This window comes from Lissotriton helveticus, chromosome 8 (assembly GCF_964261635.1).
Source record: "Lissotriton helveticus chromosome 8, aLisHel1.1, whole genome shotgun sequence".
Classification (NCBI taxonomy): Eukaryota; Metazoa; Chordata; class Amphibia; order Caudata; family Salamandridae; genus Lissotriton; species Lissotriton helveticus.
In genome coordinates, this window is record NC_136069.1 from 1,605,929,365 (window position 1) to 1,605,957,293 (window position 27,929).

Sequence of the window (27,929 nt, forward strand, 5' to 3'; positions counted from 1 at the left end):
TTGACGAATATGATGTAATTATGCTGTAAGAAACTTGGTCGATAAACCCAGTTTTTCGCCAGGGATATTTAAATTTTTCCATGCCAGCAAATAGAAATCGCCTAGGACGCCCCTCTGGTGGTTTAATAATTTGGTTCCGCCAGTCGTTGAACTGCTCTATAACCCAAAGATCTTTACCATCAAATGATATCTTGGCACTTAATATTAGATGGGATAGCGGCCAAGACCTCGTTTTGTACAACGTTTATGCTAGGGGGGTTGCCGCTGGCAAATTGTCAGAAGTAGTATCACTCTTGGAACAGGACATCCAGCTATTATCTCCACAAAAACACATTATTGTGGGTGGGGATTTCAATTGTACCTTCGAGCCCTTGGGTGAAGAGGACAGGATTCTGTCAGAGGAGGAGGAAATGAAGTGGGGAATACCCCAGTTGGAGGTCCCCACTATCGAAAGATGGAGTGCCGTGGCAATCCAGCTAAAGAGTCTCTGCCTAGCAAGTGGCCTGAGAGCAGCAAACGGGCGCACGCCCTCCGACTTAAAAGGTAATTACACATTTGACAATGGCCGAGCATCTAGCAGAATTGATTATTTTTTAGTAGATGTAAGGGCCTGGAGCAAAGTGGTAGATATGGTTGTAAAAGTAAGATTGGAAAGCGATCATAACCCCCTGTGTATGACCTTTTACTCTTACATTAAGTCAGTCGAACATCTTAATAAAAATGAGTGGGTGACGCTGGATGTTGTGTGCTGAAATAATCAGCGCAGCTTGAAATGGAAAAACGCTGATAAAAGATGAAGCGATAATTGAGGACCTTAAAATAGTTGTCAAAGAGGAAATAAATAATATTAAGCGCCACTGTGGGAGTCCAAATTTTCAGAACCACATGATGGAGGCGCATAAAAACCTCTTTTGTAAACTTCAAACCTTCTTTATTAAAACCGTTGTTGTAAACAGAGTGAAAAAAGAACAGTCAAGACAGGGATGGTATGACAAGAGTTGTAGACAGGCACGTCACAAGGAAACGATGGGATGAGAACTGTTGGCAAGAGCTCAAGCAGGCCTGTGCAGCCAAAGATTCCAGGTTATTTTGGGCCACAGTAAAATGGGATAGGGGAGGTATAGCCGCTCAACCACAAAACCATGTTGCAAAAAATTCATGGATTGAGTTTTTTCAACCACAGTATGCCCGTAACCCGTTACATAGCCTTGATCCCCCCCTCTAATTGCCTTTTTTAACCACCAAATATTTAAGGAAAAAGATGTCAGCATGGCTCTAGATTGCATAGCAGGGGGAAAAGCTCCGGGGATGGATGGAATTCCGGCAGATGTGTTTTTATCTGACTGGAAGTCTTGGTGTACCTATTTTACGTGGCTGGCCAACGCAGTGGCTATGGGAGGGGATGTGCCCGCTTCATGGAAGGGAGCGGAAATTATCCCTATATTTAAAAAAGGTGACAAAACCCAGGCAAAAAATTACAGACCTTTTAGTCTGATTGACACGGCACAGAAACTTATGGGGCGCTTAGTCCAGAATAAACTGCAACAATGGATTGACGAAAAAACATTCTATCTCCATATCAAGCAGGGTTTCGCCCCCTGACAAGTAGTGTTGACCAGGTTTTTTATTTTTTAGCCATCTATTGGAGAAATGTCACATTAAAAAAAGGCACATTGTATGCGGTTTTTGTGGATTTAAAAGCTGCGTTTGATCTGGTCCCAAGAGAAAAACTGTGGCAGACTATGGCTGACCTAGGCCTAAGTCAAGAACTCCTCACTCTCGTTGTGCTTCTCCATGAAAATAATTTTGCAAAAATTAGATGGGGCAAACAGGGAGAAGTGACTGAGTCCTTTCCGGTGGAGCGAGGGGTGAGGCAAGGGTGCGTTCTGGCGCCAACTTTATTCTCAATCTATATAAATGGCATAGTTAATCATTTGAATAAATTTACAAGTGATGCCCCAACCATAGCAGGCTCACGTGTCCCCGTCCTAATGTTTGCAGACGACACCCTTCTACTTTCACGTACACCGAGCGGATTACAAAAAGTGGTTGATGCCTTTGGTGAATTTCGTGATAGTCGGGGTCTTGAATTAAACACCACCAAGACCAAATTCATGTGCCTCAACCATCGGTCTACGTTTAAAGGTACAATAATGTATAAGGGTACTGCACTTGAGAAAGTTGATGCCTTTTCCTACCTCATGCAGGGTGACATGAAATGGAAATCGCATATCAACACTGCAATATTAAAGTTTAGTCAGCTTGCAGGCGTAGTCGCCCTCAAACATAGAACCTCGCTGACAAAACCTATAAACTGTGCCCTTGAAATCTATAAAATGAAAGTATTGAGTGCCTGCTTATATGGTTCTGAAATTTGGGGATTTTCAAATTTGGGAGATTTGGGCCGGGCGGAAAATAAATTTTTACGAGGACTTGTAATGGCCCCACAAAGCACACCCATAATTCCACTAAAATTTGACCTTGGTCAGAATAACATCGAGGACATAGCTCGGCTACGACCGCTGCTGTATTGGAGTCGCCTGATGGTGACCCCAGAGCTAAGTCACTATGTTAATGCTTTGTCAGACATTGTTGAGAGTGATCGCTTTCATTGTATTGGGTGGTTAAAAGAACTGCGGGGCCTTCTTGCAAAATTGAAACTGGACCATCTATGGGGTAACACAGATGCATCTTGTTTCCCTTCAAAAACAAAACTGAAAGAATTATATTGGGAGATGGTCTATTCATCAATGTATTGCAAAAGCTCTGCATCGAATTTGTCATCTCATTTTTTGAAAATGAAAATGCTCCCATTGTGTGATCTTTATTGGGATATAATTGAACGCCCTTATGACCGGAAGCTATACTTTCAATTCCGTGTGGGCACACTGCCTGTAAATGCCTTCAAGAAACACTGGTCCCCGACATGGGATGAACATTGCTATCATTGCAAAGACCAAATAGAGCACATTTCCCATTTACTATTTTGTTGCCCCTTATATGCAAGGCCAAGGCGTAAATGGCTAAAACCAGTTTGTTTAAATATTGGAACCCGCAGTCAACTGACAGCATTGAGAATATTAGAATCTGATTGTTCCCCAAAATTTGTGATTGCTGTGGCAAAATTTCTTGCGTGGGCCTGGTTAATTCGTACTCGTGCCTTATTGCTAAACGCTATATAATGTGGTTGATTGATAGGTTTTATATGCCTCCCTACTTTGAATCTTTTAATGGAAACATACCTATTATGAATTTTATTGGCTTGAAATATTCGACTGTCATTTGTTTAATATGTATTTTAAAAGTTATTTTTTTAGCTTTAGTATTTATTGTATAGGGTTAGGATGGATGCTTTTATGACAAATGTCGAATAAAGCTTTAAATTGAATTGGATGAAGTCCATCCCATCTTCGCACAATGGTTACCAATTTTGTTTTATAACCCTTAAGTCTTGCATCTTTAATCTTACATTCTCTAATAAAGTCTAACTACATTACTGCTATGTTGAACCTTTGCAGAGGCTGACAATCACAATGGACTGCTGCTTAGAATGTCTTGATGCAAGCCTCAAAAAGACACCAACTCTAACTTGACCAGGAAATTAAAAGTGATGTGGATAAGACTTATTCTACTCTGGTTTGAAATCCAACAAAAGACATTCCCTTCTACAGGACATCCATCATCTTCATAACCTTTACAATAAACTCATTTTTAGGCAATTCTTGTTCTTACTCGATAAATGTGAATACACAATTTAGCTATTTTTGGTATCAGAGGCCCTCTGACAAAGATTGAACAAGAAAGGTTATCCTTCCCAGATTGGTGGACACTTTTCTTTGGATTTAAAGTGGGGAGCATGACCCGCTCTCCCCCATGCCAGCAATCAGACTTGCCTGAGGATATCTGCCGTGGGCGTGGGAGTGGGAATGGGGGTTTCTCTCTCGACTTTTTTGGACTACATGCATTAATTAGACAATGCGTTATTATGCTCTCATTGGTTTGCACAGAGTTTAAAGGAAGCATTGGACTGGTGTTATGATTGAAATGCTTGTTCACTGACAAGCGGACAACAAGTGCAGTATTATGGATGCAAATATACTATAGATAAATGGATACTGCAACTTTATTGAATGCTTTGAATACATCGTTGGTGCATTGTGGGATTTGAAGGATAATGCTATCCCTTCCATCCATGTAACAGCAGGATGCATAAAAGAACAGGAAGTGATTCTTAGTGCAAACCTCTTTCACCTGTGATCAAGGCTTGTCAGCCGAAATGCATAAGGAGTATATGAAAGAGATCATGCCATTTCACTGACCATGTCATGAGTGATGTAATATGTGACATCATCAGCAGTGCATTGCGGAGTAGCGAGTTATAGTTAGCTGAACCAAATATAACGGGGGAATTTCTATGGTTTTGTATGAGTGAAATGTCCAACTAACTATAACACCCCTGAAACCTATGTTTTTTTCTGTGAATTTCTAGGGTTTTTAAATGCTAGTTGGGGGATTAAGTCCCCTTGAATCCTGAGGGCCCCTGTGGTCCAACTAGCCCACCAGGTACCTCCAGTGAGTGCCACAGAACTGCATTGCAGAGAGGAGTAAAAAGGGGCATGGCCTTGACCACATCACCACAACGCAGCCCTGTGGTGCTTACTGGAGGTACCTGGTGGGTTAGTTGTCCCCCAGGGACCCTCAGGATTGAAGAGAAATTAATTCTCCAACTTAGAACGCACCACAGGGCGTGTTTGCACACATGTCACCTCAGGCCCCGCCCCCTCCCTTCACCACTGTGCATTCGCGTCCCATTGCGCCTTTTACGTTGGGGGATTAAGTCCCCTTCAATCCTGAGGGTCCCTGGGTTCCAACTAGCCCACCAGGTACCTCCAGTTAGCGCCACAGGGCTGCGTTGCAGACAGATGGTCCGAGGCCATGTCCCTTTTTACACCTCTCTGCAACGCAGCCCTGTGTTGCTTACTGGCAGTACTTGGTGGGCTAGCTGGCCCTCAGGGACCCTCAGAATTGAAGGAGAATTAATTCCCCACCTTAAAACGAGCCACAGGGCCTGTTTGCACACAAGTCACATCAGGCCCCGCCCCCTCCCTTCACCACTGTGCAAAAGCGCCCTGTGGTGCATTGTAAGTTAGGGGATTAAGTCCCCTTGAATCCTGAGTATCCCTGGGGGCCAACTAGCCCACCAGGTACCTCCAGTAAGCGCCACAGAGCTGCGTTGCAGAGTGGTGTAAAATGGGGCATGGCCTGCACCACCTCTCTGCAACGCAGCCCTGTGGCGCTTACTGGAGGTACCTGGTGGTCCAGTTAGCCCCCAGGGACCCCCAGTGTTCAAGGGGAATTAATTTCCCAACTTAAAGCGCGCCACAGGGTGCATTTGCAGAGTGTTGCTGGGAGGGGGCGGGGCCTTGACAATGCCGGTGTTTAAAAAAAAGAATTTAAGAAGGGAAGCTGTGTGGCCCCCCTTCCTTTCCTATTTTATTGGCCCTGGGGACCCCATCCCCCAGGCCCTGACCCCTATTTTTTTTATTTTTTTTTAAAAATGGAAGGCGACCGCCTGGCCCCCTCCAGAGGCCATAATCAGCCCCAGGGACCCCATCCCCCATGTATGGGCAGTGCTTTTTTAATATCTTTGGAGAGGGGCTGCGTGGTCCCCCTCCTCAGGCCCTTTATGGCCCCAGGGACCCCATCCCCCGGGGCCGGCCTTTGCGTGTTGTTTTTTTTAATTTAATTATTTTAATTAAGGGGGAGGAGGGCCACTTATGGCCCCAGGGACCCCATCCCCCGGGTCTGGCCACTTCGTTGGGGACCGTGTGGGGAGCCCCAATGCCCCCATGGTCCCAGCCCGCTCCCCGCCTCCTGCAGGAGCTGGCATTGCTTTTCCACATGGGTAGCTGCTGACATGCAGCTCCCCGTGTGGAAAAGCAATGTGGTTTGAATTTTGGAAGAGAGAGCAGGTTTACTGCTCTCTCTTCCAAAATCTAAACCAGTGTTTGCTATGGCAAGACAGGAGCTGCACGGCTCCTGCCCTGCCATAGCAAACTGCAGGGTCCCTGGGGTGGGCCCCTCGGGACACTGCTGGAGCTTGCCCAGAAGGGTGGCGGTCCCCAGGGCCATGAAGGGCTCCAGGAGGGGGGCGGCTTGGCTCCCCTCCCAACTTTTGCAAAGCCCCGGGGGGTGGTGATCCCCAGGGCTCGAGGGTCCATTACGGACCCCTAAATTTATATATCAGTGCCCCGGGGAGTTGCGGTCCACGGAGCATGTGGGGGGGCTCGAGCCCCCCCCCCACACAGGTATATATATATTTTTTAAAAGTAACCCCAGGTGGTGGCGGTCCCCAGTGCTGCGGGTGGCCGTGTGCCCCTGAAAATATTTTATCAAGGCCCCTGGGGGTGGCGTTCCACGGGGCTGCGGGGGTCCCCCTGGGCCCCGGCAATTCAATTTGAGCATGCCCCCGGGACTTGGCCCACCCGGGGACTAAATAATAACAAAGAGCGGGAGCCCGTGCTTCGTTTTGTTTATTTTCAGCCGGATTCACGCACCCAGCACGAATTTGCTAATTTTGTTATTAAAAAATGTTTTTTGGGGCCCTGGGGATCCTTGTGGGAGCCCCCGAGCTGGCCTAGGCAGTCAGGGTGTTATACCCTGCCCCCTTTTCTTGTTTTGTGCATTTGTTTTACTGCTTTCCTGTGCCTCGGTTTTAGTAATACAAACAACATGATAGACGGAATGTTGCACAATGGCAAAACATTCACCCCCAGTCACAGATCTGGGTTTAATTCATCGTTATTTTGCTCACCAAGCCACCCCAGTTCAGACATGGCCATATGCAAATAAGTCTTGGCCCTGTGCCAAGGATGATTGATTCTGGTCCAGGAAAGACATGGCTTGGCAGTTTGGGCTGGACTGTTCCCATGAGGCACAAGGTCCAGGCTGATTTGCATATGGCCATGTCTGAACTGTGGTGGTGTGGAGTGCGAAAAAACGATGGATTTAGGCCCAGATCTCTGCACTGGGGTGAATGTATGACATTGTTCTGCATTCTGTCCATCAACTGTTGTTTTTGCATTCGTCACCCCGAGTGGTATGGGTATGCTCAGATGTGAGTCCCATGCTCTCCACACCACTGGAGTCAAGCTATCCTGGCTGATGGCGGCTGATAGCCAGAAACCGGTCCTAGGATGCTTGATTCCGGTCCAGGATAGACATGGCTTGGCAGTTCGTGCTGGACTGTTCCCATGAGGCACAGGATCAAGGCTGATTTGCATAAGGCTATGTCTGAACTGGGGTGGTGTGGAGTGCAAAAAAACGATGGATTTGGGCCCAGATCTCTGTACTGGGGTGACTGTATGACATTGTTCCTCATTCTGTCCATCAACTGTTGTTTTTGCATTTGTCACCCCGAGTGGTATGGGAATGCTCATACGTGACTCCCATGCTCTCCACACCACTGGAGTCAAGCTATCCTGGCTGATGACGGCTGATAGCCAGAAACCGGTCCTAGGATGCTTGATTCCGGTCCAGGAAAGACATGGATTGGAAGTTTGGGCTGGACTGTTCCCATGAGGCACAGGGTCAAGGCTGATTTGCATATGGCCATGTCTGAACTGGGGTGGTGTGGAGTGCAAAAAACGATGGATTTAGGACCAGATCTCTGTACTGGGGTGAATGTATGACATTGTTCTGCATTCTGTCCATCAACTGTTGTTTTTGCATTCGTCACCCCGAGTGGTATGGGTATGCTCAGATGTGAGTCCCATGCTCTCCACACCACTGGAGTCAAGCTATCCTGGCTGATGGCGGCTGATAGCCAGAAACCAGTCCTAGGATGCTTGATTCCGGTCCAGGATAGACATGGCTTGGCAGTTCGTGCTGGACTGTTCCCATGAGGCACAGGATCAAGGCTGATTTGCATAAGGCTATGTCTGAACTGGGGTGGTGTGGAGTGCAAAAAAACGATGGATTTGGGCCCAGATCTCTGTACTGGGGTGACTGTATGACATTGTTCTGCATTCTGTCCATCAACTGTTGTTTTTGCATTTGTCACCCCGAGTGGTATGGGAATGCTCAGACGTGACTCCCATGCTCTCCACACCACTGGAGTCAAGCTATCCTGGCTGATGACGGCTGATAGCCAGAAACCGGTCCTAGGATGCTTGATTCCGGTCCAGGAAAGACATGGCTTGGAAGTTTGGGCTGGACTGTTCCCATGAGGCACAGGGTCAAGGCTGATTTGCATATGGCCATGTCTGAACTGGGGTGGTGTGGAGTGCAAAAAACGATGGATTTAGGACCAGATCTCTGTACTGGGGTGAATATATGACATTGTTCTGCATTCTGTCCATGAACTGTTGTTTTTGCATCGGTTTTAGTAATGGCAAATTTTAATTTCCAACCCATGAGTATGTAATAAACTATTGTGTACTATTTAATTTACAGAAAAATGAAGCTAGATATAGGTTTGAACTACCATTTCTTTCGCAATTTCTCCATGATGATCACAAAAACATTGCGAAAATGACAGACAGGAACCTCAGTTCGAAAGAGAGGGAAAGGGTTAACAGATGTTAAGCATTCACAAGTGGAGATGCAGTGGTCTTGAATGAAGATATTATTTCATTTGCTGCCTTTCTCATGATGAACATAACTGCTTAATTTCTCTGGTTTTGTACAAGTGAAATGCCAACATAAATATAAAGTCCTTGTAAACTTTGTTTTTTTAATTGAAAAAAATGTATATATATATGTGTGTGTGTATAAATGTATGTATATATGTATATGTATATATTCACTGAAAAAACATAGGTTTTAGGGGTGTTATAGTTAGGAATTAGCATTTAAAAAACCTTTGAAATTCACTGAAAAAAATATAGGCCCACAATCCATTGCTGATGATGTCACATATTACATCATTCATGACATGGTCAGTGACATCACTGATGACATCTCAGATGACATCACTGATGACATCACTGATGACATCATCCAGTGAATGTGGTTTGGTTTGATATTTAAAAAAGTATTATATATATATAGCAACGTGCATTGAAGACTGAGTGGATGTATAAGTGTCTGGATGGAGGATTTAGTAGCACTGTGATTTTCTGTCTAAGTGACTAATTTAAAGTGTTTCTCTAAATATATGGGATAGCGATTAAACAGTGTGGATATCTATATCACTCTATCTCTTGTTGCGTAAACTGCTACATAAGTTGGTTACCAGCTATTTGAAAGTCTATGTTACTTATTAATTAGTTAAGTGAGCATTTGTATGGGATAGTGAATGTGTGTGTAGTTGGGTGGGAGTTGCGTGACTGTCCAAAGATGTGTAAATAGTTGATTTAGTAGGTATATGAGGTTAAGACTGTATGTGGAAACAGTTGTTTGGATGAGTGAATGTCTTTATGGGTGTGGTGATGAGTAAATATATTTCTCAATCATACATGGCCAACAAACTAGAAATATAAAAGGCAGTGTATGTGACAGTTGTTGTATATAAATAGGTATACATAAGACTCAGTGATTGTATGAGTGACTGTATCGAAAACTTTATACATGCAATAGTGATTTTATAACACACTAGGGGTCGATTCCGATCCGGTAAAACGCGCTCCGAATTGCCGTACGGAGCGTTTTTCCCCATACGAATCGTACCCTTAAGCGTCCCGTATGATTCAGCAAGTACGATCCCAACCAAAAGCGTCACTCCGTACGCCTTGTAAAAAACGGCGTACAAATCGGAAGTCCATACGATTTGCATTCGGCTGACGCCCCACGCTATGTCCGAACATAAATAGACCGCGTCTTCCGAACCAGGAAGTACGATCCGTGTTGAACACACTCCGTACGGCTATTTTGCTATGAGAGCTCAAAACTACAGTAAAACCAGACTCCGGCACGAAACGCACCCCGGTATGCGACAAGCAAGACATGAACGCCATCGTCCGTGTCATCCCAATCCAGTACGGCCACCACCTCGTACATATAAACCGACGACGGCGCAGACGGTGAGTACAACGAAGTCCAACATACCTGTACGTGGTGTCACACGCGCACATCTCCATCGCACGACTGTAATGTCTGGGTACGTTGCGCCACACACTCCCGCATATCACCAGTGTAATACGGAGACGTGCCACACCTACGTCATCGACCTCGGGGTACGGTACGCCACTGCACATCACCAGTGTAATACGGAGACGTGCCGCACCTACGTCATCGACCTCGGGGTACGGTACACCACCGCACATCACCAGTGTAATACGGAGACGTGCCGCACCTACGTCATCGACCTCGGGGTACGGTACGCCACCGCACATCACCAGTGTAATTCGAAGACATGCCGCACCTACGTCATCGACCTCGGGGTACGGTACGCCACCGCACATCACCAGTGTAATACGGAGACGTGCCGCACCTACGTCATCGACCCGGGGGTACGGTACGTCACCACACATCACCGGTGTAATACGGAGACGTGCCGCACCTACGTCATCGACCTCGGGGTACGGTACGCCACCGCACATCACCAGTGTAATACGGAGATGTGCTGCACCTACGTCATCGACCACGGGGTACGGTACACCACCGCACATCACCAGTGTAATACGGAGACGTGCCGCACCTACGTCATCAACCTCGGGGTACGGTACGCCACTGCATATCACCAGTGTAATACGGAGACGTGCCGCACCTACGTCATCGACCTCGGGGTACCGTACGCCACCGCATATCACCTGTGTAACAGTGAGACGTGTGGGACATACGTCTGCTATGTCAGTGTAAGTGTAAGAGGAGTGTACAAAACACACCCAGCAGTGCCCTGCAGCATAGGGTGTGTGTGGCTAAGACCCCCACCAGTGCCCAGCATCAGAGTGTGTGTGTGGCTAAGACCCCCACCAGTGCCCAGCATCAGAGTGTGTGTGTGGCTAAGACCCCCACCAGTGCCCAGCACCACCAGTGCCCAGCATTAGAGTGTGTGTGGCTAAGACCCCCACCAGTGCCCAGCATCAGAGTGTGTGTGTGGCTAAGACCCCCACCAGTGCCCAGCATCAGAGTGTGTGTGTGGCTAAGACCCCCACCAGTTCCCACCAGTGCCCAGCATTAGAGTGTGTGTGTGGCTAAGACCCCTACCAGTGCCCAGCATCAGAGTGTGTATGTGGTTAAGACCCCCACCAGTGCCCAGCACTAGAGTGTGTGTGTGGCTAAGACCCCCACCAGTGCCCACCAGTGCCCAGCACTAGAGTATGTGTGTGGCTAAGACCCCCACCAGTGCCCAGCATCAGTGTGTGTGTGTGGCTAACACCCCCACCAGTGCTCAGCATTAGAGTGTGTGCGTGGCTAAGACCCCCACCAGTGCCCAGCATCAGAATGTGTGTGTGGGTAAGACCCCCACCAGTGCCCACCAGTGCCCAGCATTAGAGTGTGTGCGTGGCTAAGACCCCCACCAGTGCCCAGCATTAGAGTGTGTGTGTGGCTAAGACCCCCACCAGTGCCCAGCACTAGAGTGTGTGTGTGGCTAAGACCCCCACCAGTGCCCACCAGTGCCCAGCATTAGAGTGTGTGTGCGGCTAAGACCCACACCAGTGCCCAGCATTAGAGTGTTTTTGTGGCTAAGACCCCCACCAGTGCCCAGCATCAGAGTGTGTGTGTGGCTAAGACCCCCACCAGTGCCCAGCATTAGAGTGTGTGTGTGGCTAAGACCCCCACCAGTGACCAGCAGTAGAGTGTGTGTTTGGCTAAAACCCCCACCAGTGCCCACCAGTGTCCAGCATCAGAGTGTGTGTGTGGCTAAGACCCCCACCAGTGCCCAGCATTTGAGTGTGTGTGTGGCTAAGACCCCCACCAGTGCACACCAGTGCCCAGCATTAGAGTGTGTGTGTGTGTGGCTAAGACCCCCACCAGTGGCCAGCATTAGAGTGTGTGTGTGTGACTAAGACCCCCCACCAGTGCCTAGCATTAGAGTGTGTGTGTGGCTAAGATCCCCACCAGTGCCCACCAGTGCCCAGCATCAGAGTGTGTGTGTGGCTAAGACCCCCACCAGTGCCCAGCATTAGAGTGTGTGTGTGGCTAAGACCCCCACCAGTGCCCACCAGTGCCCAGCAGTTAAAGCAAAAACATACCATTGTTAACCTCATTACCATCAGGAAATAGACACATGTTACTATACCCACATTTGAACATCACACCAGATCCCAGGCACACAGCAGTCACAGACATTATCAGACAAACTAAAGTACAGAAACTGAAAAAAAAATAGTTTATTCAGCTAGTTCAAATTTGAAAACGAAAATAAGAGTCCTTACTCTCAGGAGGCCAATGGCCAGTCCAAACAAGTCAGAAAAACAGTTTGTGCCTTCATGGATGTTCTCACACCCAAACTCGCCTGCACATGGATTTCAATCCGCTGTGGAAACTTTGGGGGCATTATCTGTGGAATCCTCTGGCACCGCATGGACAGGAGAGGGAAGGACAGGTGGAGTGGGTGCAGGTGTTGTAGATTCATCCACACTGGCCGGTGTATCGCTGAAAGTAGCAAGATAAACCTGGCTGCACACTTCAGCCAGTTCAGAAAAACTACCACCTGAACCCGGGGACACATTGGGGGTGGAGGTAGAGGGCTGTGAGTCTGTTGCCCTGGGTCTGTGGATGCGTGTGTGAGGTGTGTCCCCTCTCCCTGTGGGTGTGCCTACATCCCCTTGAGATTGGGTGCATGGAGCTTTGAGCTTTTTCTGCCGTGTGGGTGTGCTGGGTGTGTCTGTTGTTGTGTCTAACCTGTGGCGTCTGCGTGTATGTTGGGTAGGTATGGGAGAGGCTGAGGTGGATGGGTCTGAAGGAGTGGGGGGGACAGATGCTGCTGGGTGTACAGAGCTTCCGTCAGTGTTGACTCTATGGCAGCCACACTCCGACGTAGATCAGACATGGCAGATGACATGCCCTCCATGAACGACACCAACTGTGTAATGAGTTGTGTATGTCCATGGAGGACAGTCAACATGGATGTCTGACCTACAACAATCTGCCGGAGTAGGTCCACAGATTCAGCACTGAGGGCAGCAGGGGACACAGGGGCAGGTGCTGCGGTGCTGGGAACAAAGGAGACACGGGGGCTAGCACAGACCCTAGGGACCCTAACAACTGGGAGGGCAGAGATGGTACTGGAGGAGGAGAGGCCAGCCAAAGATGAAGAAGAGACGATTGCTGCATATTCCCCCTCCTCCTGAGAGTCTGATTCAGAACCGTCCGCATGGTATGATGTGTCAGTCACATGGGGTCCGGCCTGCAGACTCTCCTCACCCTCCGTGCCACTGCCTCCCTCTGAGTCCTCAAAGCAGGTGGCACTGTCGCTGGGTCCCTCTGCCTGGTCCGCGCCTGTGTCTCCTCCAGATTCTGGTGATGATGCTGTTGGCAAGGAGAATAAGAAAAACATATCAGCCACCTGTACACATCACACACATCAGCTACAAATCATTTGGGCACATTTCTAAACATGGCATGCATCATGAGTCACATGCCACTGAACTCTGCAGAATGCCAAGCCTAGTTTTGGGCAATTTTAAGAGACACAACGCTCAATGTATAGTAGGATACAAGTAACAGGCAAGGCAAAAACTTGTATGAGAGACACAATGATGAGCCACTGCCTGACAACAGGATAGCTGATGATGAATCACAGTTCATTTGCCCACCCTGCCACCCAAATCCAGACCTGGTCATGTTTGATTCGCTTTGACCTCGAGCCACATGTGAAAAGTCCTGCCTGAACTGCCATGTGATGCCACCCTGGGACCTGAACCAAGTGTTCCATCACCTCACACTGGCATCACAGCTGTCTACACCCAAAGTCACATTGTGTGGCTGACCATCAATATTATTTACAAACAACATGCAACATATTTTGAGGTTATGCACACACGCACTCCCCAGTGTGAGTATGCACAAGCCAAAATTAGTGCACATGTACAGTGTGTACCTGTAGCTAACACATGACAATTAGAAAGTGTACCATGGACAAAGACCACTGAGGCTGACTCGTGCAGAAAAGACATGTTGAGACTCAAGATCAGTGCCAAAATATGAAGAAGGCCAGACACAGTGCACATGTGGTGCTACATGTAAGGTACCAACAGGTGTCACAGACCCCCCTCCAACATGATGATGTGCAAAGGAAGATGTATACTAAGACATTGCACCATAGGAGTACATGTGAAAAACAATCATTAGCCAAAATGCTGGTCAAATGTGGAGTAGGGCAAGGCATGTAAAGAAGCATCTGCTGAAACTGGGCCATTCTTATGCCAATGCATAAAGTGCCTGTCTGACCACACCACTCCAACTATGGGAGTGTTACCATACCTCGGAGCATTGCAGGTAGCATGTGACACACATGACAACAAACAGACATGTACATACCCCCTTCTTGCTGCTGTCCCTCCTGCAACTGCCTATGGAGGTCTGGAAACACCACTTCCAGGACCCGGAGCATGTGGGGGGTGAGGTGGCGGGTGCCGCCATGCCGGAGTTGAGCTTCCAGCTTCAGTTGTACTCTTGCGATGTGGCGGGTACAGCACAGGATGTTCTGCCACCTCTCCTTGATGTTTCTGAGCCTCCTGCGAGGCCCCCCTCACTCCTGACAGCCCTGGCGATGGCCAGCCAGATTTCACCCTTCTCATAGGCAGATACCTATCACGAATGTAAAGTTAAAGAACATCAGTACACCTGGTCCATGTTCCAAAGACACACATATGTGCACAAAATACTTGCGGACAACAGGGCATCAGATGCTCCACACATTTGCATCATTGTCCAGGAGTATGTGGCCTGTGAGCAAACACAACTGCACTACATGCCATTTAAAGGCTACAGATGACATAAGGGGTGCAATCCACTCTTTGAGCATGGCACTCACTGAGCAATATATGCTACATCTGGGTGCACTGCAGCACGTGACATGCTGTCACACACCCCACTACAACAAAGAACCCTCTTCACACAACACTGTACACCCTGGCACTCACTCCCAACAACATAGCATCTATCCACTATACATACTTAGTGGCTATAGTGTCACACACACAACAGGTGCACACTCTAAGGTAGTGCACACATCACTCACCTGCTCCTCTGGTCTCCCATACAGCTTGCTGTAGTTAGGCAGGAGGGCATCCAGCAGGGCCTTGTTCTCACCATCACTGAATGCAGGTGCCCTCTCCATGCTCAGCTAATCAGGGTCCAGAGGATACAGAGACAGCAGCTGTGTTTTCCACTCCAATGTTGTGCAGGCAAGTGCCCTCCCACAGCCACATGCTGCCTTATATTTGTGCTGCAGAGGGTCTGTGAGTCCAAGGAGTAGTGTGTGATAGGCCACCATAGTTTGCATCCTATGTTTCATCCAATCCCGTCACACATAAGGCCATGACACACATATGCATGGTTTGAAAACTGAGCCAGAGCTGAACAACAACTTTTGCAACATTGTATACTTTTGCCCAACTGAATCTTCTAGAACACCTGTAGGAGGCTCAAAACTCTCTGTATCCATGACAACCTGGCTGCATTCTGATCATCCCACCATTGGGGTACGCTGTGCTCACATATGGCTACAAGGCAATAGGGAAACGAGGCCTAGACACGCACGTACCATTGGGGTATGCTGTGCTCGCGTATGGCTACAATGCAATAGGGAAACGAGGCGTACACACGCACGTACCATTGGGGTACGCTGTGCTCGCGTATGGCTACAATGCAGTAGGGAAACGAGGCGTACACATGCATGTACCGTTGGGGTACAGTGCGTCAGACATGCTCAAGTGAACGCTTGTGTAGGCTGCGTTCCTGACCTCCTTCATGTCACCATTGGGAGAGTGACCCCAGGAAATCACATTGCAGGGATGTAGTCTACACTCATGTTGACGATGTGGATGCATACATCAGCATGGCATCCTTACATCAGCATGCCCCAGGTGTGGCAGACATTGAAGATGCACAGGGACTGTGACCTTGTGGCTCAGCTGATGTGTGAAGAGCCGTTGAGACATGTCATTAATCATTGTGCACATGTGTATCACATACATTCAACACTTCGCACCTGAGTAGGTCGAATTGACGCACAGCATGACCCTGTGTGACCACGTCATGTGTGTGCCATGTGCGACATTGTGCATGCTGTTTGCATATGAAAGAAACAGGTCAGTATTATATTCCTCACCTTAGAATAGCCCCAAGAGTCATACTGGATATGCCAATTTCGGCTTAGCAGTACACTTGTGTTTTGGTAGGCATCTTCTGCGGCTCCGCGTGTGTTGTTGGCGTTGTGTGCGCCGTGATGACGTTGTCTGAGTACTCATACGTCGCCTATGCGTGCTCATGTCAGGTCCTCTTTTTTCACACCACCAGCGCAGTTCCCGTATACGTGTAACCTTACTCATTTATTTTTTCTAATCAGAGTACGATCACTTCTGACCATTTAACTTTGATTGTCCGGCTCAGGACGGTGCCAATAGAGATGGCCGTTTCCAAGCCTGTGAGGATTGCGACCGACTGATGTCGGTGACTGACCCTCACCGTCGGTGTCTACACTGTTTTGACGTCAAGCACGGCAACAAGAGCTGCTCCGACTGCCGGGCCCAGACATATGAAGCTAGGTGGGAGTGGTCCCGCAAGCGGCTCGGACTCCAGCAGTTGGCCCTGCACCGCAATAGCTCATGGTCTGGACGTAGGTTGAGTGCCCGGGATTTGACATCACTCCTCCAGGGCAAAGTCGTAAGGTAACCACAAGAAGTCAAAGAGACATCATCGCACTTCAAGCTCACCACAATGCACGTGCAATGCTGCACGGGATTCGGGTGACACCGCCCACGCGGCTCCGTCAGATTTGCTGCCGTCATAGCCTGCACCACGACCTCCGGTCCCTGGCCAGTATGCGACGCAGGAGGAGTTAGTGCGCTCCCTCATGGCCATGATGTCCCTCACTCCACCAATGGGCTACGGCACGGCTTAGGGCCCAGCGGACTTGTCTGGGGGTAATAGTGGGTCTGGTGCTTTGCCCCCGACGCCGTCACTTGCTTTGGCTCTGACGCTGGCGGCGCCTTTGTCCCGGACCCGCGGGGACAGACTGGATCCGATTGGTGATCCTGGTCCTCGCTGGTTCACCTCACGACCTCACCGGCAACAGTCCCCCAGGTGTCACCCTTGGCGCCATCCTCGGGTGGTGCTGTCCCCAATACCACACACTATACGGCTCCGACGTGGGAGCTGGGCGGCAGAACACCGCTTTTAATGCTGAATGGGGAGTTAAACTTCAACGAGCCGGGCACATCTTATGACAGCCCTGATTATCAGGGAATGGGTGATAAGGAGTATTGGGAGGGTTCTGAAGACCCACGGACACATGAGTGTCAGTCCCAAGATGACAGGACAGGTGGACTGGGGGATGCGAGTGGTCTGGACACCTCGCCAGACACTGGTAATGTCTCTAATCCAACCGTGTCTTTGGATGAGCGGGCAACGTACAGTGTTTTGTTTTTGTGGGCGGCCAAAGCCTTGCCCCTTCATCTCCCCGTTGCGGCCGTGAGGACCAACCTCCTCACTGAGGTCCTTAAACTGCAATCAAGCTCGGCTGAGCCTCTGCAGCCGTTTCATGAGGCATTGACTGACGCTATTTTGGCCACCATGTCCAGGTCCGCTGCAGGTTTGGCTGTAGATCGGCACGTTGCCAGACGCCCACACCCGTCCCTGGATGACCCATGTTTCCTGTCCTCCCACCCCACCCCACCCCAGACAGCATGGGCATCCAGGCCTCCAAATCACAGACCGCATTCCCGTTTACTCCGCTGGACAGGGTATACAAGAGGTATGAGCAGTACGGAAAGATGGTATCCTCCCTGAGTCTGGGGCTGAGGTCTTCCAACATCACATGCCTCTTTGTCCGATACTCACACTCTCTGTGGGACACGGTTGTGGAACTGCTGCCAGAGTGCGGGTTGTAGGTACAGGCAATACTTGGCCAAGCCCTTGTAGAATGCCGATCTGCGGCACGGTATTCGATCTGGTGTGGGCTGGATAGCACTGATTTACTGGGCAGAGCGATGGCAGCCACGGAGGCGGTTTGTTTCCAAGCCTGGTATGTATTTCAAGCTAGGAATATGGTACAAACTACGGTTCCTTACAGATATTTTGTTACAAAAGGTAAGTAACGTGTTCATACTGTTCAGTATATCTGCTGTAGGAGCATCTATGTGAGTCCTTGCCGTGATGACAGGGTTTCACATGTACGCACACCATGACACTTGTGCAAATGAACCGCTCATATGTGTGATGACATCACAGACCATTTGTCACAAATCAAACTTTTCTGCTGTCTGATGATGTCCATGTAATATTTTGGGAAATATCACACCGCAATAGGAATATGTCAGATCTGTGTAAATGATGGCACATGTGATGTGGGTGTGTGTATTGCTGTCAGCTGTCTGGATGTGCAGACAACCTCCTAATGCAACTCACGTGACGTGTGTCACTGACGTGATACATTGTCATGCTCACTCAGACCTTCCCATCAGATCATTTGTATGCATGTTATATCCATTCCACAGACCACAGGTCTTTTACTTTTCACGGAGGAGTGGCATGCAGCTGGCACATGTTTCCTCAGTGTGTATCCCGCACCACACTCAAAATTGTGTAGATTTGTTGAAGCAGTGTTGCTTGTGCCATGTACATTGTTATTGTCTTTGTCTGACAGTTGTACACATTTTCTACTAAATATGGTTTGCAGGGCACCCCCTCTGGAAAGGCCGTTGCCAGACTTGGAAGCCATGAGGGAACGTAATTGCATACGGCGTTACAGCTTCGGCAGACAGTTGATCAAGGACCTGACGGACAGGCTGGAACAACACCTGCAACCACGACACAGGTATCCAACTGCGCTGACACCAAAGGTAAAGGTGATGGCAGCCCTACATTTCTTTGGCACAGGTACGTTCCAATTTACCATAGCTGATGTGGGAGGGATGTCTCATACAATGTTTAGCCGGGTATTGAGCTATGTATTGGCAGCTATGTTGCTGCACATTGATGAATTCATTACATTCTCACTCCAGAACAGTTGACCCATGTCAAGGGGGAATTCTATGCCCTGGGATGCATGCCACATGTAATTGGTGCAATTGATGGTACACATGTTACTCTGGTGCCACCACAGGCTCAGGAGCAAGCGTACCACAACAGGAAACACTACCACTCGATAAATGCCCTGGTGGTGTGTCTTGCCAACATGATTAGCTTACATGTTTGTGCATGTTTTCCAGGATCGTGCCACGATGCATTCATCATGAGGCGTAGCAGGGTACCACAGATGATGCTGCAGCTGCACAACCATCGGGCATGTCTTGTAAGTGGGTAAACTCTGTCAGCCATGTATGTCAGTATGTCAAAACTTCATGGATTGCATCATATTACACACTCATTTCCATGTTGTCAATTTGCAGGAGACGCAGGATATCCAAACATGCCGTGGCTAATGACTCCGCTACGCAACCCCAGGACAGCTGCAGACCAGCAGTACAACAATGCTCATGGGAAGACTAGGCGGGTGATCGAGCGAACATTTGGACTCCTGAAGAGCCAGTTCACGTGCCTGGACAAGACAGGCGGAGCCCTTCAATACACCCCACTCAAGGTGTGTGACATCTTCACCGTGTGCTGCATGCTACACAACATGGCAGTGGAGAAGGCCTTGCTACTCTACCTTGATCCTGATGAGCTGGAACATCCGCCCGTTGAGGATGAAGGCCTTGCCCAGGATGCCAGTGACGAGGAGGATGTAGATGATATCCGGAGTCACCTCATCCGCAACTTCTTTTCATAATGGTGAGTCATAGGTGCATTTTGGTAAAACATGTACTATAGAGTTGCATGGGTAGTATGCTGTGTATGCAACTGACTGTATGCAATGTCACTTAGATGTTTGTTGTGCAGTGTCACACAGGTGCAGATGTAAAGCAACACACATACGTGCTATGTGTGTACTTGGAATGTACAGATATACTACAACATCAGGCTATTCAACAGGACAATGTCAGAATGACATTATATGGAACTTGACCCCTTGTGTGCCTCTCATCCCCAGCTCGCCCTGCCTGTTGTCCGTTGGTGTCATCGTGGTCAGCCTGCTATTGCTCATTATGATTGCAACGTCAGCCGAATCAACTGAGCATGCATGGACATGTGGAAAAGTCAATTTGGGTAAGGACTCATATGAGGCTGTTTAGCGTTGGTATGGTTTCAATTGTGTGGTACATGTTCATGCACATGTTGTTAGACCATGCATACATGCAACAACATCATGTTTCTTATTACATGTAGGCCCACTCCCATGAAAGGATAGTCACCCCATCTGACAGTCATCTGTTGTAGTTTTAGACTCTGGTGAATGCATCAATGTGTGTAGACATTGAAACTGCAACATTGCATAAACCATGTTTTGACATTGTGTTAGAGGTCACAACCATGGACTCTGTGGGGGATTGCAGCCTCACTGTGTGCATTAGAAAGTTTCTGTTCCTCACCTCAACCTTGTGGGCCAGTCCAGTTTGTTTATCACAAAACCATGTCGTGTAGGTGTGGCCCAGTGTATGTTCCACATGTTAAGACAACTGTCCTGTGATTCTGTCGCATGGATGCATTGCCCCTTGTTGCCGTATGTCATGTCACTGTCATGTCGTTACCTCAGTTCAGGTTGAGAATACTGCTACGCCAGCCTTCACAGTGAGTAGCAGTTCTGTTTTAATTCACATGATGCCATGTATGTTTAGCATTAGACATGACAATGGTGGGATGACGCATATGTGAATTATTGTGTTGCACCAGTAGAGTGCGGTCATTCACATGATTCTCTTGTCCCGTGCAGCATTCCTGTGCGACGGTAGGGTTCATTATGTGGCTTGGATCAACTTCACTTGCTGTTGAGTTATTTTTTAACCTGCTTGTCATGTTTAGCATAGTGATGCAAAGTTGATAGAGCAAAAGACTGGCTACAGAGTGCCTTCATTGCATGTAGCTCATTAGCTTCCTCATCATACGTGATTCTTACAGCTGTTGTGGGCGATGTCAAGTTTGCCTACATGGCCCTTACGGGTACACATAAACAAATACAGATATTACACTTTGCGTAAGTAGCATTGCCATATGTTTTAATTTGTTTGTAGGGTCGGTGCAGAGCAGGAATATCGTCAGGGAAATATCGTCTAACATAAATATCCCCGCAGAAATATCGAATTGAAGAAATATCGATAACAAAAATATAGTTTGACCAGAATATCGACAGACAGGTAAGTAATATCGATAACAATAATATAGTTGTAATAAATATCGTTTACAAAAATATAGTTTACAAAAATATCGATTTTTTAATAATGTCATGTATTTTAGTGTTTTTAATGAGAATTGTTTGTCATTTTAATATATGTTGTTGAATTTTAATAGTTATTAATGTATATTATATTGAATTTTGTGTTATTAGTTCCGTAGCGGGTTGTGGGTTTATAGGGGAATAGGGTGGGAAGTAATTTAAATATATAAAATTAATTGATTAATTAATGTGTTAATTTAATAATTATTTGTTAATGAATGAATGAATGATTACGTATTTATATCGCGCATGGCTACTCGAAGGCATCCCAGTGCTTTAGACAACGTTCATTCAACCAAGACTAGACGAACAGCAAAGTTTTCAGCATCTTCCTGAATCTAAGATGGTTGCTTTCCATTCTGATGTAGGGTGGAAGATTGTTCCAAAGTCTTGAGGCCTGTAGGGAGAAGCGTCGGCCACCCATACGGACTCTCCTTATTTTAGGGATTGTCAGGAGATTTTTATTAGAGGATCTTAATTAATTTCAATTAGTCAATTATTAATTAATTATGTTAGTTAATTAATTATGTTAATTAATTATGTTAATTGTTTAATTAATTTTAGGTGTGTGTAGTGGAGTTTATATGTGTAAATGGTGTGAAGTAATTAAATTGTTATTGATTGATTATTAAATACTTTATAAATTAATTACCAATAATTAATTAGTAATTATTAATTGTAAATGTGTAATTAAATTTAGGTTTGTGTTGTGGTGTTTATAAGTGTATAGTGTAAAATCTGTCAATTAAATAATTAATTAATTAGTTAAAAATAATAATATAATTATCATGAATTAATTAGTAAATATTAAATGTAATTGTGTAATTATTTTTAGGTGTGTGGTGGATATTATAGTGTTAAATAATGTGTAAATATATATTTTTTTATTATCTTTGTTAATAATAACATATTTAAATGTATATATTATTTATGTTTATATTGGAAATTAAATGTAATAACAAATTTGATAGTTTTTTTGTTATTGTTTTGGGTTCCAGCGCTTTCCCTACTGTTGTACCCTGTGGAGTGGGAATAGTCATTTTCACCCCTACGCTATCCAACGCTTTCCCTACTGTTGCACTCTCTGGAGTGGGAATAGTAATTTTTACCCCTACGCTATCCAACGCTTTCTCTACTGTTGCACTCACTGGAGTGGGAATAGTAATTTTTACCCCTACGCTATCCAATGCTTTCCCTACTGTTGCACCCTCTGGAGTGGGAATAGTCATTTTTACTCCTACGCTATACAACACTTTCCCTACTGTTGCACCCTCTGGAGTGGGAATAGTAATTTTTACCCCTACGCTATCCAGCGCTTTCCCTACTGTTGCACTCACTGGAGTGGGAATAGTAATTTTTACCCCTAAGCTATCCAATGCTTTCCCTACTGTTGCACCCTCTGAAGTGGGAATAGTAATTTTTACTCCTACGCTATCCAACGCTTTCCCTACTGTTGCACCCTCTGGAGTGGGAATAGTAATTTTTACCTCTACGCTATCCAGCGCTTTCCCTACTGTTGCACCCTTTGGAGTGGGAATAGTAATTTTTACCTCTACGCTATCCAGCGCTTTCCCTACTGTTGCACTCACTGGAGTTAGAATAGTAATTTTTACCCCTACGCTATCCAACGCTTTCGCTACTGTTGCACCCTCTGGAGTGGGAATTGTAATTTTTACCCCTACGCTATCCAACGCTTTCCCTACTGTTGCACCCTCTGGAGTGGGATTAGTAATTTTTACTCCTACGCTATCCAACGCTTTCCCTACTGTTGCACCCTCTGGAGTGGGAATAGTAATTTTTACCCCTACGCTATCCAGCGCTTTCCCTACTGTTGTACCCTTTGGAGTGGCAATAGTAATTTTTACCTCTACGCTATCCAGCGCTTTCCCTACTGTTGCACTCACTGGAGTTGGAATAGTAATTTTTACCCCTACGCTATCCAACGCTTTCCCTACTGTTGCATCCTCTGGAGTGGGAATAGCAATTTTTACCCCGACGCTATCCAACGCTTTCCCTACTGTTGCACCCTTTGGAGTGGAAATAGTAATTTTTACCCCTACGCTATCCAACGCTTTCCCTACTGTTGCACCCTTTGGAGTGGGAATAGTAATTTTTACCCCTACGCTATCCAGCGCTTTCCCTACTGTTGCACCCTTTGGAGTGGGAATAGTAATTTTTACCCCTTCGCTATCAAATGTTTTAACTACTAATGTTTTAATTTTGTTATTAAATGTATGTATTATTATTTTTTAATACTTTTATGTGTTAATTAAATATAGAAAATTTTATTTTATTCAAAATGTTTTATATATGTTTTTATTTTATTTTTATATAATTATTAAAGTTTATTAATTAAATAAAGAAAATAATAAAATGTAATTAAGAAAATATATGTATATGTACACATTTAATAAGTTTATAATGATTAAATTAAGTTTATTTGTTATAAATAGTTAAAATATAAATGTAATGTTATTTATTTTGTTAATAATATTAATAATATTTAATTATTTAATTTAAGTTATAATATTTTTTAAAGTCGATATTTTTTACATCTATATTTTTAAGTCGATATTATTGTACTTACCTGTTTAAGTATAGGGAGTCGATATTTTTGTAATCAATATTTTTACATCTATATTTTTGTAAACTATATTTTTGTAATCGATATTTAAACATGGAACCGTAGGGTCCACATCATCAGACACTGTGAAATATTTTTTTGTCCACATAGATCTCATTGCATAGTGGCTGACTTGTGAGCGTTACACAAGACTCAAATAGATGACAGACTCTCCTAGGTTTTATGTGTCCGTGTTACAGCATCGGATCTCATGTGATAGCATAATGAGTGATCTCAAATTGGCTACAGTCGTTACACTTCACAGGTGTGACTGGTACAGTGTATCTCATGAGGTATTTGTAGTGTCAGTGACATGAGAAAGTACTCCTAATGGTTATTTGCCTCTGTTTCAGGTCTCCCTCCCTGCAGTTCCCATCCTCTCCTTCCCTCACCTGATCACCCTTTTGTGTCTGTCATTTGTACTCAGACCAAGGGGCTATTTGGAGGTGGAACCCTTTGAGCATCACACCACTCTGATGAAGAAAGGTACGGCCAGTCCCTGGCAGGCTTGTAGCGAATCGTTCTGCTGCATTACAGGTGACATCATTCATAGACTTTTTTTGTCTTCTTGCCAATGCCAATGACCATGTATGTTTGATAATGCTCCATGGGATCACAAGGTAAATCATCATGTTGTGCATGACGTGTGATTTCAACTGAATATTGTGCCTCCTTGATGTCAACGCACATGTCCTTCTAATGTGCATGTATACTATGTGGCATGAAGTAAGCTTATTCTTGTTATGTGTTTACGTGTACAGTGACTACATGCATGGTGTTGGTTAAGGCTAAAGTACTATATTGTGTGTGAGGTAGATGGCTGTGTAGCTGCTGTTTAGCTTTGAACACACTAGCTGTGACGCTGTGTGTCCTGTGCCCCACTTGTCCCTAAGGGGCCTGATCCTGTGACCGTGATCTTTGGTGATTACTGTGCCATTTCATTTGCAGTGACCCTGAGTGAAGCAGACACTCCTGCATTCAAATACACATGTCACTTTGTGGCTTGCCAATGCCCTTGTGGTATGTGCTTGTTGTGCAAGTTGTCACACCCCTCCTGCCGTCATGTCTTCACTCATTCATGCTGCTGCATACACAGCCACAATGCAGCGCACACTATCCAGGACCACACACGCCTACAGGATACCCCTCCTTCCATCCATTTGTAGAGCATGCCCAGCCACCCCACACACAGTGAACACCAGACATTCATCCTCCTGGTATCACGATGCCTCAAACTCACCCATTACAGCTTCTATGCCTGTGTGTGCAACACATACTGGCAAGACTATGCTGAGCCACATGACAGTGTGTCTACGTACCACCAGGTCATGTGCCTTGTACAGCACATACACATCTTCCATAGGCACAATATTGTACAGTGTTACCTTGTCAACACCACAGCAGCAAAAATCGGCTTCCTTACAGTCACGTGGCAGTACACGACCTGGTCACACCACTTCAACATAGCCGTTACAGTCAGTCAAGTAGCCATAGGGGACACACACCATGACCACGTCTCTTGGGTGTGGTGTGATTTGGCCGTTCTGGTGTAGATAATTGTCAGACGTGGGTAGTTGTTCTGGATGCGTTGCACCCATCACAGGAGTTTAGTACTTGTAGCTCCATAGGGGGAGGTCACGTAATCAGGTGAGCTTGGGTAGAGTGCTACAGCCCATTGCCCTCAGTTTGTCCTGCCACCCTTGTCCTGTGCGCCATTCATGACATCCACAGTACAGCAGCATGCTGATGATAGTTCACATACCTGAGGACACAGATGTGGGTACTCCCTATGTGGACAACTAGTTTTTTCACACTGATCTATACACCTCAAAGTGACTCTCCTGGGCCTGTCTTTAATTGCAGTTTTGTGATCCAAACCCCCTCCAGCATTTACTATCCCTCACAGGTATGTGTTTCCATCCATGTATCTAGTTGTTAGGAATTTGTGACCGATGTGTGTCCTCACCCGGACTCAGATCCAAGTGTGTGGATGGCTGCAGTTTGTTGAATACCCTTGCATTTCATACATTTGCACACACATATTCTTTTATACTGTGGGTACAAGATAACTCACCAAATGCGTATGATGTTTAGAATATTTATTGGGTGATCTTGTGCAGGAAACGTGAATAGGTGCTGTACAGTAAGGGGGGGAATCCAAAGTTCACTGCTGGAGATGAGATGCCTTACAGTTTGAGTCAACAGAGTCCAGGCCACAGTGCTTGGCATCATTGGGCAGATTGTGACCAGCAAGTCCATGTGGGAGAGTCTCATAGGTGATGCTGTTGCACCCAAGGGCAATATGCCAGGTCAGGTGTCCTGGGAGTGGTGCATGGCCCACTGCCTCTCAACGTCTTAGCCGTGGACGACCCTTCTTCCTTGGGGGACCCTCACATGCAGGCACGGACGATGTATGGGACTCTACGTCAGACAGTTCCTCCTCTTCCTCCTCCCTCCCTGTCGCTGGTGTTGCACTTTGCCTTGATGTAGCTGGCCTGGTGACACAGGGAGGGGCAGCAATCTGACGTAGTGATTGGCTCATTTCCAGATGCACTGTGAAGAGCTCAGCCAGACTTACCTCCACCCGTCCATAATGTTGGTCTTGCCTGGCATTTTGCTCAGCCTGCTGTTCTTTCACCTGGTTGAGGGCCTCCGCTAGCTGGCTTACCTCCCTGGTGTCCCGCCGGTATGCCTCCAGGATGTTAGTCAGTTCAGGCATACCGGGCCCTGCAGCTGACTGGCCAGATTCTCGCCTCCACCTTGCACCACTCCCACCACCCTGACCCACACAAGCACGGCCTGCGCTTGTGGGCACATCCGATCGACGGGCCCCCGAGTGCTGGCAGGGTGGATGTTGTCTGCCACCTCAGGGGTGCCCGACAAAGGGTGTCCCTTATTTTCAGACAGGCTCTCTGGTGGATCATGGGCAGGGCTCTGACCTGTCTGCTGGGATGTGGTGGGAATGGTTCCGGTGGTTGGCACAGATGTTGCTGGTACAGTTGCTGCAAGGGATTGGGATCCAGAGGAGCCAGGTTGGTTGGGGTCATCCACAGTGCGTTGAGTGGCGTCGCTGTCGGTGGGGTCAGGGTCCTGCTGAGCCGGGGACTGGGATCCTTCTCCCCCCTGGTTGTGGGGGATCTCCACACGTTGTCCTGTGTTTGGGAGAGACAGACACTGTTAATGCACTATCTAGTGACATCTTAATTAGTTAGCCATTATCAGCATCACAGTTCCACAAGCTTTACATTGTTGTCATTGTTCAGTTGTGTATGTAGTGGTAGTAAATTGACCTGTACTCTGGGGTATTTTCCTTCTTCCATTCTCTTGACAATGACTGACACAGCCATTGCTGTGTCTTGTCTTGCCGGCACAACACATATACAGCAGTGCTCTGGTTCACGTAACATCCAGGATACAGTGTAAATCCTTATGCCAGCGTCAAGCATGCACAGAGTTTAGATGCAGCATGTTCATGTAAGACACAGAGCATTATTTATTTGGATAAGTTCTTCTACTTTGGATAGGTGTTGCTGATCCGTGATGGCCAACCAATGCCAACACCCCAGCACCTGTACACCCACTTCTAGATCATGGCTTTAGAACGTGGCACTTCTCCAAGACGCATCACCTTGTCAATACCCATGTCCATGTTGGTACTTAAGTGCATCCACAACGTTCATGAGATGGGGCACGTGCATTGTGTGAGAGGCACAATGGATTGGAGCATCTGCAATGTGCATGTTAAAGTTGTATGCATATTCATATGTTTAGTTGTGGTACATGACAATTGGGACAGTGTTGCACTCCATTTCCTGTCCCCAGGGGATGAGTTTCTGTAAGGGGGTGTATGACAGGCCATGCTAGTAGTTTGCGTGCGATTTG